The sequence below is a fragment of the Coturnix japonica genome, chromosome 2 (genome assembly GCF_001577835.2).
Source record: "Coturnix japonica isolate 7356 chromosome 2, Coturnix japonica 2.1, whole genome shotgun sequence".
NCBI lineage: Eukaryota > Metazoa > Chordata > Aves > Galliformes > Phasianidae > Coturnix > Coturnix japonica.
In genome coordinates, this window is record NC_029517.1 from 4,568,203 (window position 1) to 4,580,405 (window position 12,203).

A 12,203-nucleotide genomic window follows, 5' to 3' on the forward strand; every position below is an offset into this window, starting at 1 on the left:
GGGTTTTGGCAGCTGCTCTGGTTGCAGATGGTGACCCAGGACAACCATCCCCCTTGGCTGGAAGGAGGGAAGGAAGGGGTCAGGTCTGAGCAAAACAGCTTGTTCCTGAGCATGATAAAGGACCAGGAAGGTTGTGCAACCCCTGTTTGGAGATGAGAATGTGCCTGAGGCTGTGGGCTTCCTGAGACTGGTGTAAAATGGACACTCTCTGATGTGGAATGCATACAGTACTTTAAGCTCTAGCAAGGTGTGATGACTGCCAGAAGGAGCTGAAGTGCAGTAAATGTACAAATCTACTGCCCTAAGCCTATGATTTGCTTTATGGGAGTGCAGGTGCACCTGTCCCTGCTGTAGGGACAAACCAGACCATGCTTCACAACTGGAAGGATGGGATAATAGTGATCTTGACTTCTGCAAAGGGCTTGATCCCTGCAGACAGGCAGTGCCTGGTCAACTCTCTCATTTCCTTGATGGACTTGCCACATTATTTAACTTCCCAATATCTTATACATCATGTCTGGCTGAAAAGATACAATATCACTTGAGAGTGCAGGGTTGGAAATTTGGTTTTAGCTTCTCGGCAGTCTTTTATTGGTGGCTGCTTCAGTTGTGCCTTTCTATGGAGATGGGTTTCTCCTGTACGGTGTGTCACTGATGAGGGGCAGACAGAGCTCTGCCCAGTTTTAGAACTCAAGGGGATGATTTAGTCCTTTAGTGAGAGCTGATCAGCTGCAGTAAATAAAGTTGCAGCTCATGGGAGTAACAGTCAGAGCTCATTAAAACCTGCTTAATAAGTCAGGAACTGAAGTGCTGGGAGAACCTGCTCTATCTTTCCTATGTGTTGTTTTATTTTTTTATATTTTTGCCTGATTTGGTAAAAATATTGGATTCTATGGGGTTAGCTTTCCTCTCCCTTCCCTTTCCTGCAGTGGGTGTGTAGGGACAGATGGTGTTTCAGTCATGATCAGCAAAAGCCAGGCAAGCCCATTGGGCCACAGCACAAACAGAAGCAGGGGATTTCTGTGGGTTATTGTGCTCCACGGCTGCTTGTCTGTGATTAGAGGATGTTAAGAAATCTTGGCCAAATGGCCAAAGTCTTCAGATGCCATGAGAACAGGGGGTCCAGGAGGAGAAAGAGGACTTGACATGGAGAACTGTACCAAGGACAAAGCAGACAAAGCAAAGGCCTTTTTTCACAGCTGGGTCAGTGGGAAGCAATCTACCTTCAACATATGTCCAGCATGTCATTAGCCAATCTGTTCATTTATGTTCCACTCCACTACATACAGCAGATTTCTTCACTTTGCTGAGCTCTCCAGCACGACAAGTCAAAAAGGGGAATGTGCATTCAGGTGTTACACCACCCTGTTTGAAACAGCAATCCTGGCAGTTAATTGTTCTGCACTACTGGAGAAGGGCCAGGAACTTTCAGGGAGAAAAAAGCCATCAGACCAAACCTGGGATGCATGCAGGGAGGATATGGTATCTATTCATAAATAAATGCTCTTGACCAGGTGGTCATCATTTCTTTTGCTATGGTAGATGATGAAGTTTGCCTTGTACAGGTCTTCCCTTCTGTCTCAGTGGATACAGAAGAGCCTATATACTCCTCCAGAAGCCAAAGCATGTGCTCTTCTCCACCATATAATCCTGCATAAAGGAAAGGTTGCAGGACTGAGGCCAGGATCTTGCAGCTGTCACTTTGGCCTCTCTAGCCAAGACAGAACTTGCTGTCTGACCAGAGAACTGTGGTGAAACAATGGAGAGATGTTTGTTTGCCTGTGCAGTATGACATGGGACATCTCTGGCATTGTGATGCTACTGGCTGGTGCCCAGCATCATGACCTGTGAGAACACACTCTGAGCTGCCCATGGGCAAACCCAGGCAGGAGGTGGCATGGCCATCCTGGCTGTCCCCATCCCCATCACCACCCCAGGAGCTCACCCATACTGACCCAGCCCTTACCTTTACCTCATTGCCCACAAATCCTGAGGCAACTGAGATCTCAGCAAAGATGCTGAGATCTCTACCAGCTTGGTTCACACACTCTCCAGGCTTGACATCAACAACCAAACATCTTTCCCAAAGAAATCCCTCATCCTCATCAGGCTGCAGCAGTGGCACTGCACTGATTTATTTTCTTTCAGATAGATCTTTCAAGAATAAAGATCCTCTTGGTGCTTACTACAGCAGAATAAAGCAACACTGTGACCATGCCTCCACCATTTAGAATACTTCAGCTGGGACCCTGGCTGCTCTCCTAGCGGCAGTCAGTCTCTGAGTTACTATCCCGCAGAGGTTTGTTGTTGGAAAATAACGTAATTGACTTTGTCCCGTTTCCAATTTCACAGAGAAACGAGTTGTAAGAGTACACAGGGTACGCAGGCTGGCTGCTCCGGGGGTTCATTGTAAATGATAAATGCTGTAATCAGCACAGGAGCGTACAGTACGTCTCCTGGTCCTTTCTTTTCCCTGCAGGACAGCATTGTGACGCTACAGCCGCTGCGATGGGGCTGCCCTCAAAACCTCCTCCCCACCTCCCAGCCTGGCTGCCAGCCAGGAGAACTGACCTTTCCTAAGAGATTACCTATTTTTACTGCTTCTCAGTATGGGGAGAAGGAAAGGCTGAAAGCTGCGCAGAGGCTTCTGAAGCCAGGGTTAGTGGTTATGGTGGAGACAGGAAAATTATTTAGGGAAAGTTAAAAAAGAAAAAAGAAAGAAAAAAGAAAGAAGAAGAAGAAAGAAACGAAAGAAAAAAACATCTTCATTTCTTTATTTATGACATGAAGGCAGTGGCTGGTTAAGGCTGGACCTCATTCTCTGGTCTGGTGCTAACAAAATGGCACAGACCCTGGGGCCAAGAGCTCCCAAAGAGTTCTGTGCCTCAGTTTGGGAATTAAAAATACCTGGGACCACTTCTGGGTTCTCAGACCACAGAGAGGGTTCTGTGTCCATCAACTCTCTTTAGGCTCTGAAATATTGCAGCCAGGTGTGAGCTTTGTGTTGGGGATGGTCCCTTTTGTGAGCCATACTGGGGAGCTGGTTGGGATTCTGCTGTCAGATCCTGTGCCCCGAAGCACATTTTGGCACCAGGTGGCTTGAGATATCGCTCTACCCCAGAAGGTGAGCAAAGCTACCATCCCATTCTTCAGAACAAGTGAAAATGAAGCACAGAAAGATGGGGTGATTTGCAGTCTGCCTCAGTACAAGGGCTGGTGCTTAACCTTTCTCAGGTGGAGAAAAGGCTTTGAAAGTTGTGCTTGTCTCCTTCAGTTGTTCTTTTTAGATCTGAAAGACACTGGATGTACTTCCAGCTTGTGGGTGCTTGGGAAGAAATGCTGTCCTCAAGGCAATACCCAGGAGACCCTAACTTGATCACAGCTTTCCTGTTTCCTCAGACTTCATGTGCTACACAGATGCTGACATCTTCACTTGTGTGTGTGGCTGCATGAAGTAAGATATGGCAGTGATATGCATCATACAGGCCATATCTGCATTAATTGCTATGCCTAGATTAGCAAGCGAGTAGTAGGAGAGTATCGGGAGATCCATCAGGCTGGTGCTAAGGGCTTCACATCTCCACTGTGTGCAGCTCACAGTGCCTATCCCAGCATAGAGGAGAGGAAAGCAGAAATAAAATAAAATAAAATAAAATAAAATAAAATAAAATAAAATAAAATAAAATAAAATAAAATAAAATAAAATAAAATAAAATAAAAAACAGGGAAAGGGAAGGGAAGGGAAGGGGAAGGGAAGGGAAGGGAAGGGAAGGGAAGGGAAGGGAAGGGAAGGGAAGGGAAGGGAAGGGAAGGGAAGGGAAGGGAAGGGAAGGGAAGGGAAGGAAGGGAAGGGAAGGGAGGAGGGGAGGGAGAGGGGGAAGGGTAATATATTATATATATATATATATATATATATATATATATGGAAAAAAATAAGCCAGTTTCTGAGCACCACAGCCATTCTTCTTGCTGGACCACTACAGGACGAGGTAGGCCAAGCCAGGGAACTGCTATGAAGAAGCATTACTGCTCCCAACTGAAAACATGAACATGGATGCAGCCCAAAGCACCTCAGGCCTGATTCAAGGCTCAGCTGAAAGCTTCTCACTTACTACTGTGCTCCCTGACTCAGGCCCCTAGGGCTTGTCTGTATGCAAAAATTAATCAGGATTAAGATGGGGCAGGAATTGAAGGTAAAGTAGCTCTTCTGGAATAACTTCACTTTGTAACAGAAAAGCCTCTGGACGGTTTGGTTAGGAAGCGTCATGTTACATCACATTGCTGATGATGAAATGTGTTTTCATGCGAATGTCCTTGTGGTATTCAGTCACAATTATGCAGTGAATAGTTAAAAACATATCCATTCCCTGCAGGAGGAGAAACAAAGTTCCCTGCAGATTCAAGCTGCTTCAGGGGGTTAATATGAGCTGGTACAGCTCAAGAGGTATCACCATTCTTTTCCTACATGCTAAGAAGGTGCATAAAATCTTACACGCCTCATGTGAAAGTGATGTGCAATGCTTGATGCAGCTTCAGTGCAAAGAGGGCCATTGCTAATAACTCATCCTGTGCTGACTCCAGCCCAGATGCACTGCAGACTATCAGTTCCAAGCTGTGTTCAGAAGCATTAATACTATCTAAACATGGCACTGTGGGGATCTAAATGCCCTTCCTGGTTTGAATTACAGCATCACCTAGTGCAGGTGGTTCCTCCTTGTCAATTCCTGTCCCTCTGTGTGCTCTGAGAATCACACATTTATGGATAAAAAGACCTCAGGACTTTGCTAACTTGGACATCATGGAGGACAGTGATAAAAGCTGGAGGCCCAGGAGGACAACAGGACCTCCTTGTTGTACAGAGTAGAGGATATGACATGGAGCTGCCTGAGGATTCCTTCACTGCAGAAACCAGATTGAAAGGAACATTGCGCTCAGGACTTTTCCCACCCCATACTTCTGCATGGCTTCATTTCCCGTGCCAGGTTTAAATATTTCTACCAATACACACCCTCTCCAAAAGAGTTTGTTTGCATTCAGCTCAAGCTGATTGTTCATAAGCAACAGTCCATAAGCATAAAAGCTTCCACTTATTATTTTCTCAGTTCCCTTACTATTTGTTCTGTGAGCAGATAACATTGATTTCAGCTTGCTCCCCATTTTTTTCACTCTTGCACAAGGGCAGACGAGGAGGCAGAAAGGAACCTCCCTTCTCTGCCTTGAAATGGAGTCTACTATCAACCAGTCGAAGCAGAGGAACAAGCCCTTCATCATGCTATATATATACACAGCCTGGCTGGAAGACTACATTTTCCTTAGCATGCCTAATCCCACAAGTATGTAGTGGCTTGCTCTACAAAAACCTCAGCTTTTCAGGTGCTAGAAAATATGCATGTTCCATGTTACTTGATAGTTTACTCACATCCCTGTCTCCTGGAGGCAAGTAATTGCTGAGCCTCTCAGCTTTCCTTAAAAACTACTTGTCTCTCTGCTTCTCCTGGGAAGACTAAAGCCTCCTCTCTATGTAACCCCATGCAAAGAGCAATAATGGATTCAGGATTTCTTAGTTTACATTTTTTTCTGCTGTAAAATAGGAAGAACAGAGCTGAATTATTTTCTGTTCACTTCTATCAGAAAGGCTGCCCTAGCTTCACAGCAGACTGGTTTATGGGGCTGAGATGTAAGCTGGATGCCCTCTCCCAGAAGCAATCAAGGCCAGGCTCAATGGGGCTCTGAGTGACTGGGTCTAGAGGAACGTGCCCTTGTCTATAGCAGGGGGTTGGAACTGGGTGATCTTAAAGGTCCCTTCCAAACTAAACCATTCTATCATTTCCCACAGGTCATTAGAAGGATGGGAAGGTCTGGTGAAGTTGGGTTTTGCTTATGGTGCTTATCAGAACCAATGTGTTAAATGTTACCTCTACTTCCCTGCTGCAACCACCCTGCATTAGCTGGTCTCCAAGGAAGCAATGAGAACTGAACATCCAGAGAGGTGGGAAGGGCTTTTCTCCACCCAAAAAATGCATTCTGAGGTTTAAAAACTAGGCTGAAGTGGACGAACAAAATTACAGCACTTTCGTAACCTCCCTGACAGAGCTTACACAGCTTTTATCCCCACTGGTAGCAAAATACCTGCCCTGTGCAAGGGCCAGATCCAAACCTGTCCACTGCCATTGCATCATATGTAGGTTATAGGGTAACATGCAGCCTCTCTCACCGTCTTCTTTTGGAGTTGTACAAATGCTTCTCATTGATGCAACTGTTGGGAGACTTCTCACACGCCATGGGAGTGCTCTAAGCTCAAAATTATTGTCACCCCTGCTCTTGTCCAGTGGGTATTTCATTATCCTCACAAAGAGGAGTAATTTCAACTGGAGAAAAGAAGAGGCACCCAGGTCAGAGTACCCATAATTATCTCAGAGGGAGCTCTCTCCTGGGATGTACCGTTCCCAAGTCAACACCAACAACACTGGGCTGTCGGTAGTTATCTAGAAATGTTATCACCTTCTCCTCCATCTTGTGAATGATTCCTCAGACTCATGAGAACAATATAGCTTGAGATATGCTTGGATGCTTTTGGAAATGCTGAGATGAAATGCTTCAACATTTCCAAATTTTTTTTTCATGTAATCTGAAAGCATTTGAGGATATGCATCATATTTGGCAAATAACTGTGGCCACCCTGGAACCACAATTTTAGCAAATAAATGATTCACTGAGTAAATTTAGCTCATCTTAAATGTCTATTTATATCACTGCAACACACCCTGTCACTGTTGGGGCTTCACCATGTTGAGTCCCATCCAGAGCTTAAGGCCAGACGTGCTCTACCACAAACAGAGCCCAAGAGAGGAAAATGAAGCCCTGCCTATTTTACAGGCAGATTTTTGCAACAGCACAGATGTCAGCCTTGCAGTTTCAGAACAGCCATGCCCTGCCCTATAAACGTATCTCAGATACATCACATTGTTGTGGGACTGGGAAACTGAGAGTTGCTGGACCAGTGTCCTTGCCCACCTTCTCCAGCACCATTAAAGCAGATCCCATCCTCAGAAAAGATGAAATTCTTAGAAACCTTTGCCTTGCACCAGCAACATCCTGCAAACTCGAACGGGTTAATCCCCTTTAGCCAGCTTACCCATAATGAAAGGTTTCACTCTTTGTCACCTAATGGCAGCCAGGTCTTGTGTCTAAAATACAAGCCTAGCTGCCTTTGCATGAAATGTTTTTAATCATCGTGGAATAAAAACCTTGCCTGGCTAGTGCCAACCAAAGAGATGTTTGTCTGCTCAGCAGATTTTATCAAAGCTTCCTTGATGTCTCTGCCTTTGTAATGCTAAGCACTTCACTGTTTGGCATATTTAAAGTAGGATGCGGTACATGTGAAGCATTTCACAGAGCGATGATGTATCGAGTGTGCTTTAGGAAGTAATGAAAGCAGCAGACTCATGATTTTTGAGCTTTTAATTACTTATTAAGTGGCATGACATAAAGGCTACGGGGGAGATTTTTTTTTTCAGCATCCAACTTATTGACTTTGAAGTCGGTGCCTAAATACCCTTTGTGCCTTTGAAACTTTCCGTCTGCTCGCAGTGGAACGCGCTGCCGCTCTGGGCTTCGTTTCACGCTGACCACATTTGTTCAGGGCAGGGGATGGGAGTCTGAGCAGACACAGGTCTCTGCCTTCGAGGTGGTGGATAAAACGAGGGACAGACTAAAGACGTGCCTTCGGACAAAGGATGGGGAGAGCCTGGAGAGAGCTCAGAGCCTGGAGCAATGAGTTCTGACCTGGCCTGAAAAATGCCAGCACTACAGGGGGCAAATAACCATAGCAGCCCCCGGGGTGCTTTTAATGAGCTGAATTGCAGTCTGATTTCCAGCCTTCCATCACTCACAAGCCTCTGTCACAGCTGGTTTTAGCAGATGTCTCCTCCGACAGAAAGGATCCGGCAAAGCACAGCGGTTGACCTTGCCACCATCTCCTCTGGGTCTGCTCTGACCGCTGTGATTACAAATAAATGACAAAGTCAGGAAAGGCCAAAAAGAAGAAAAGATTCTCAGATTTACAGTTGTGTGTTTATTGGAGTTTCTATTCCTTTCATTTGTTTGTTTTGCTTTTTTTTTCTGTGTTGTTTTTTTTTTCCCCTTGTTTTTGATTGTTTTTTCATATGAGGGTTTTGTGCAGAGTGAGAATGTTCAGTGTGGAGAAGTGGAGGCTCAGGAGAGACCACATCACTTTTCTACAGCTCCCTGAAAGAAGTTTGTAGTGTGATGTGGGTGGGTCTGTGCTCCCAGGTAACAGAGACAGGAAAAGAGGTGATGTTCTTAAGATGTGCTAGGGTAAGTCCAGGTTGGATATTATGAGCAATTTCTTCTCAGAAGGAGTTGTGATGCATTGACACAGGCTGCCCAGGGAGGTGGTGGAGTCACTGACCCTAGAGGTGTTCAAAAGAAAGGGAGATGTGGCACTGAGGGATGCGGTCAGTGGGCATGGTGGGAGGGGTTGCTGGTTGGACTAGATGATCTTAAAGGCCATTTCCAACCATTCTAATTCTACGATTCAATATTTTTTTCATGTCTTCTGAACAACGTAATGAAAACCTTTTCTCTCATATATGTTCATGATAACACAGGAGACCATGGCCTCCTGGAAACGTTTCTCAGTGATGGAGAGGATGGAGGCAGATCATTCCCACTCTGCTTTCTGGATCAGTACTCTGCATCACTGCTGGGATGTTTTTCTGAGCAGAGCTCTGTTGGTTCAGATGGCTGGGAGCAGGCCCAGCAGTGAGTACATCTCTTTCTCATAAGTTCAAATGATTCCAAGAAAACCTGACGGATCATGAACCCAAGCTGCTCACTCTGGCATCAGCGGTTGCTAAGTTGGCTGGGGGTCATGTCAAAGCTGGAGATACTTACATGGGAAGAAATTCACCCTGCAGCTGTGCAAAGCACCCTCCGGAGGAGAGGTGTCATTCTGGCATCTTCAATCAGTATCAAATGCTCCTTTCCAATAGAAAGAAAAGAGGGGAAAAATGGAGAAAAAGGAGTGATGTCTGCCTGCTGAAATATCACCCTCCCCACTGACAAACAAAACGCCAAATGTGCACTCTGTGTATTTTTATCCCCACTGAAGAAAAAAGCAAAGCCACAACTTCCCATGTTCAGTAAGTGACCAACACAAACATACAAAAGCTGAAGTGCATTTTTTATCCCCTGGAAAAGTTTTCTTTAATTAGGACAGGCACACTGCTCAGTCACAGCAACGTCCACGCACACGATCTTATTAACCCACTTCCTCTAATCTTTGAGGCCTTTTCAGGTCTTTAGAAAATAAATAAGTAAATTTACTAAGTAGAAACAATTTATAAGTTCAAAATAGAGACCCTGAAGATGCCAGTTAGCAGACACTCTGCCCTGAAGGTGCTGTGAGCAATTCACTTTAAGGTCTGCACTGTCTCTGGGGATCCAGAGTTGCTCTTGCACAGAGTCTGGTGGAGGTGGCACAGTGCCTAGGTCATGCTGAGGTCACATCCAGCTCCACCAGCAGCCAGAACCGAGCCTTTCCTGTGAGTAACACCCCACAGGAATCCTATACAGTGAGTGAGTGGGATCAGCCTGCCTGTAAAGTCATAGAATCCACAGAACATCCTGGGTTGGAGGGGACCCATGAGGATCACTGAGTACAGTTCCTGGCTCCAAACAGCGCTACCCAAAATTTAAACTATAGAATCATTAAATGAACAAAGCAATATTCTTCAGACATAAGGATGGAAAACCTGGAGGTGGGAAAGCAATGTTTGCTTTGCCCTGCAAACTGAGGGCACTCCCAATTCTTCCACATTTCACAAACATCCCTTAACTGTAGGTCAGTAGAGGAGTCAGCCTTTTGAAACCGGGATGTTGCACATTAAATAAGGTAAGTTCAGTTAGCTCCCTTTGGGAGAAAAAGAAGTGGAAGCTCTTAGGCCTCTCCCTTTGGGAGAGCTCACTTCCTAATAGATAGATTCTCACCCACACGGTGTCATCTTATCTCTGGTTGTTGCTCATGTGAACTGGTGATTCTTTGGTTGCATGTGCATATGTTCTGTGGGGAACTTCCAGCCTGTGAAATGGCTCAACCAAATCCTTTTGTTATTTTCCTTTACTAATGGAAAACCAATGAAGGTTCTTCAGATGCCATTGGGCTGGATGTTTCTCATAGGATCTTTCCCATACTGTCTGCTTTTATGATTGGATACCGAAACATCTGACTTTGAAATACACATGTGCCTCTATCAGACTGAACACTGAATCTCCCATCTTGTTGTCAGTAGTCAGTGGTGAGTTGGGGACAACACAGTGAGTTATTAAACACCCAGTTATGATAGGGGAATTTCTACACATCTAAGTCGTGCATTCACCCTCCCTTGCTAGCAGTCAGCATCCACCAACATCCCCTTTCCATGACCACATAATAGCAGTGGGCCTTTCAGTGCTTCTCCATCTCTGGGACTTTCTTACAAATATGTACTTAATTGTGTATTTTTTCTTTTCTTAAGGGAAAGCAACAAGGATTTCCCCACAGAGGCCTGAAGGAGAAGCTGGCTTCTGCACACAGCTGAGCTCCTCACTGCTATGCCCTCCACACTGCAGATCATGGAATACAAGGTATAACTGGAAAAAAACAAAGAGTGGTGGGAAACATCTCAAGTCACCGTTCACCTCTGCAAGGAGAAGTTCAAATCCAGGAAAGCCAGTAGCAAAGCTAGCTGAATTTTTATCTCACCCTCATAATCAGAAGACTTTATGTTTGCTTTGATGCATGAGATTTATGGTGATAGGGTGTATCGTGAAACTTTTAGGGCCCAAACTGTGCTCTTGTTGTGCCCAGTTTTCACCAATAGCTGCTCATCTAGTGCTCAAGGCCCAATGGACAGGGCCCTGGGCAGCCTGATATGATATCTGATTTGGTGGTTGGCAGCCCTGTGCATGACAGGGGGTGGAACTGGATGATTGTTGAGGTTCCTCTCAACCCAAGCCATTCTGTGATTCTATGACTCAATGGTTCTATGATCTGGAGTCACCCCAGATTGATGATGGTGTAGCTAAGGGCAGGATGTGATCCTCTGTCTCTTCAAATGAATAAGATTAGATGGTTTATACACCGATTTGCTCTCTTATTTAGTGCTATTATACCAATATAAAAACTGTGGGATCCTACCATAAAATAATTGATTTTTTTTTTTCCTCCTTTTTTCAGAGCAGCATTTAGTGGGTGTCAGCTGAGAGCAGCTTGCCTCCCCTCCTCAGTCAGGCCAACTTTCACATGAGAGATGAGTAGAAGCGAGTGGGATGGCTTTGTATTATCCATTACAGGAACTTGGAGTCCACCATCAGCCATCTCCGCTTCGAGCATCTCCATGAAAGCTGGCAAACCAGAAGCATGCAGCCTACGCGCATCCAAGAGCGTGTGCAGAAGGGGAGGTTAGCCTGGCATCATGTTCGCTGTGTATTTAAAGAACCGTAGAGACTCCAGAGTAGTTCCCCATGTGGACATACACATATGTTCACACTCCCACTTCTTTTAGTGTCTCTGAAATAAGAGAGCCTTTTTTTTCCCCCTTGCAGCTGATTTTTCTTTGGAAGAATTGAACTGTGAGGAAGTGACTGCTATTCCCACCAAGAGGAGTGATGGCTCAGTGCTTACTTTAGATGGCTGTATCCAGGCAGCATCACTGAAGATAGTCCCCCCAACACCATACTAGTAATTAAAGAGCAGCCCACTGAGGTCTGGAGCTTTACATCTCCTCCTACAGCAGAAACCTAAAATACAGCAAAGGAACTTCACCCAAAAGTGCCTCTTACTCTCCACTGTCCATCAGAGTATCTCAGATGCTGGTGCATACATTTGTGCAGATGATTCAAAACTGAAATGCCCACATAAGCAGAGATATTGAGTAGATCTGTAGGGCCTCTCAGCAGAAACCAAGCTATGAGTCTCCTTTTGCTGCCTAGATGAGTTATATTGATACCCAGCTGAGTCAAGGGTCTCTTCCCTCTCATAGGGACCACCAGTTCCATGATGTGGTCCCAAAATATAAAGACACCTTATTAGTTACTGGCGGTGGTGAGGCTACACTTCAAGTGCTGTGTTCAGTTTGGACCCCTCACTACATGAAGACACTGAGACCCTGGAGGGTGTCCAGAGAGCAGCAAAGGAGTTG

General features: G+C 45.3%; 1 long non-coding RNA gene across 1 annotated transcript; it reads left to right on the forward strand.

Moving 5' to 3' along the window:
- The first annotated feature begins 11,063 nt into the window (after positions 1–11,063).
- Positions 11,064–11,824, forward strand: LOC107308748. The gene is made up of 3 exons (XR_001552894.2): positions 11,064–11,134; positions 11,240–11,463; positions 11,608–11,824. It is a non-coding gene; the product is annotated as an uncharacterized LOC107308748 (long non-coding RNA).
- The last annotated feature ends 379 nt before the right edge of the window (positions 11,825–12,203 follow it).